This window comes from Etheostoma cragini, chromosome 16 (assembly GCF_013103735.1).
Source record: "Etheostoma cragini isolate CJK2018 chromosome 16, CSU_Ecrag_1.0, whole genome shotgun sequence".
Taxonomy (NCBI): Eukaryota; Metazoa; Chordata; class Actinopteri; order Perciformes; family Percidae; genus Etheostoma; species Etheostoma cragini.
This window is the reverse complement of record NC_048422.1, coordinates 23,333,788-23,336,983: the sequence shown is the minus strand read 5'-3', so window position 1 is coordinate 23,336,983 and position 3,196 is coordinate 23,333,788. Positions and strand designations below refer to the sequence as shown.

Genomic DNA, 3,196 nt, shown 5'->3' with positions numbered 1-3,196 from the left:
GCTCAGAGACTTGAGACTTGGACTCTAGCTCAGAGACTTGAGACTTGGACTCTAGCTCAGAGACTTCAGACTTGGACTCTAGCTCAGAGATTTCAGACTTGGACTCTAGCTCAGAGACTTGAGACTTGGACTCTAGCTCAGAGACTTCAGACTTGGACTATAGCTCAGAGACTGGAGACTTGGACTCTAGCTCAGAGACTTCAGACTTGGACTCTAGCGCAGAGATTTCAGACTTGGACTCTAGCTCAGAGACTGGAGACTTGGACTCTAGCTCAGAGACTTGAGATGAGACTTGGGCTTCTCCTGCTCCAGATTTCCACCGTGGTCAGACAGAGCACGGAGACAACAGCTGTTTCAGTCCGCACGTTTTTATCAGAGCTGTCACATGACACGGCGAACGCTCTGCAGAACCAAACATCACGCTATACGAGCATCTCTGGTTCTTAATGACTTGCCTCTAAAAATAAAGGCGACATGTAATTAAACTAAAACAGCATTTTGTTTCTAAATGCTGCACATGAGATGTTTTCTCCATGTTCATGGGTTTTCTTACGTCGCAGTGTGTCGAGCTCTCAGCTCCACCGTCCTCCTGCATGGTGACCTCAGCCGCCGTCACGACTAAACACAGACCCAGGCTGACATGTTGACTTACGTCTCCATCATCATCATCATCATCATCATCATCATCATCATCAGCTGCTGCTGACAGCAGAACACACTGACCTCTAAACTGTCTCAGTCCCCCACAGGAAGGTCAGAGGACGCTGTCAAAACACAGGACAGATTTTGCATTCTCTAATTTGTGCAACTCCCTTGTGTTGTCTTCCCAACAATGTTTTTAACTTTTTCCTCACGTTTTTGTCCCTTGACGTTTTCAACACTACGTAACACTAACTTATCAACTTCAGTTTTACAGTTATTTTGGGAATTTATGGTCAATAAACCTCATTTATAGGAAATGATGATGATGACCTAATGTTTGAGTTAGAAAAGCAGAAATTAGGAATTATTGAGACTAAAATTAAAGGAATGGATGTTGATGATAATCACAGACTGGAATATGTCAACTTTTACTCAATACTATTTCAAAAACACTTCCATTTGTTTTACAATGCTATAAAATGGAATAAGACGCCCCAAAATTAGTGAAAGTAGAGATTTGTACTTGGCAAAGAGCGTTGGGTGGAATCAATCATGTTATTTTGGGGAATTAAGAAGAACATTGATATAGGACAACATGAGGACAACATGAGGACCACATGAGGACAACATGAGGACAACATGGGGACAACATGAGGACAACATGGGGACAACATGGGGACAACATGAGGACAACATGAGGGCAACATGAAGACAACATGAGGACAACATGAGGGTTACTGTGCATGATTTAAGGAAGCTTGGAAAGGACGAAAACAAGACATGTGAAGACACCACCTCGGGGTCCGGGCAAGACATGAGGAGGTGTATTTCTCTGACACCTATAAATTGTAAGAACGTCTGTCTGTCTGTCTCTCGAATAGTGATCGACCGATCTCTTAGTGCCGATACCGACTGGTTTCCCATCAGCCTTAGCCGATGACCGATTCAGGCTGCTGATTTTCTTGAGCCGGTATTTGGAGCCGATTCCGCTTTTGCTCCCTCAGTTTACACATCAAAGAAATGTAAATCCTGCCACACTGGCTTTGTTTTGGGAATCAGCTCTGCCGTTTCTTTAAAAATAATAACCAAAAACACAGATCAGTGTCGCTTCTGCACTCATCTCACTTTCATATCACCATAATGATGCGTGCAATGTGCATCATGTGGACGAGTGCACGGCAGACGGTTAACCCTGCAAGGTTAAAAAGGCTTTCATCTGCATCTGCACCTCGGCCTTAGTGATGCAATGCTCGCTGAAATATTATAAGACAGATGTAATGAGGTCATCACTAAATGTCCTCTGTCAACAGTAGAGTTGGGCGATTACCGTGACTAATTAAAAATGATGACGTAAGACGGCAACAACCAATCTCTCTCATCCTTGCCTCCTATACAAGTGCAATGCATTTTTTATAATGACGTACTGAAACTGATACGATTGCTATTTTTAAGACGACGTGATATACCATATTACCTCCAGACCCTTCGTCAACACATTTAATTAATAACTTAAGAAAACAATAGACCTGAAAAGACTGCCGTGGTGCTAGTGGTGGACGGGCAGCTTACACTGTTAAACACAGCTTACGTTTTACAGACCACAAAGGCTTTAAAAAAAGTTCACTTTAATGATTTACTCCCATCACCTCTCGTCCAATCAGAGTGAGGTGGTGTTTTTTTGCAATATATGAGATGTGGAAGTAGACACCACACTGTCACTATCCCCCCCCTCACCGAGGAAACCCATTTCGGCCGCTTGTACGCTGATCTCTAACAGAATAGATGAATCAGCACAGCTTCATACATCTGATGAAGATAATCAAGCTGCTGTGCTTAACGGGATGTTGGCTGCTTTAAAAATGTGACGAAAAGCATCCGATATCATGAAAAATTGCCTCGTCATCATCCGATTAAGCTTCAACTCTCCTGCAGCGCTCCGTTGTTGTGACACAGGCTTCGTATTCAAGGTGTGGATGTCAGCGCTGAGATTTCCAGCGCTAATCCCGTGCGCCTGAACTCGCACACTTTCATCCCATCAAACGCATGAACACAGCGGCTGATTTCAGCGATTAGCTCTTCATGTCAGAGTGAAATGGACAGGGGATAAAACCTGCAGCCAGGCGCGATGAAACTGGGATGCAGCCAATCCAGTAAATAGCCTGGGCCGCAACCAACGGCTCATTTCCTCCTCGATAGTTAATCTGTTAGTTGTTTCTTCTGTGAAATGTTATAAAATGGTGAAAAATGTCTAAGATGACGTCCCTTAAATGTCTCGTTTTGTCCACAACTCAAATATATTCAGATTACTGTCACAGAGGAGAGAAGAAACTAGAAGATATTCACATATAACAAGCTGGAATGGGAAAAAGGACTCAAAAGGCCCCCTAACCCTCTAACAGCCATTTTTGGTATTTCCTATTACACAGACCTCCTGAGAGCTGACAGTGACTGATGACAACTTCCTGTTTCAGAACACGTGTCTCGCCAGGAGACAAGCGTGTGTAAATAGGCTGCCATGTTCCAGTCGTCAATATATCTGATCAATACAGAGAGG

General features: G+C 43.6%; 1 protein-coding gene across 1 annotated transcript in view; it reads right to left on the bottom strand.

The window, feature by feature from the left end:
- LOC117959724 (metal transporter CNNM4) overlaps positions 1–3,196 on the bottom strand; it is a 21,409-nt gene that overhangs the window by 15,225 nt on the left and 2,988 nt on the right. The window lies entirely within an intron of this gene.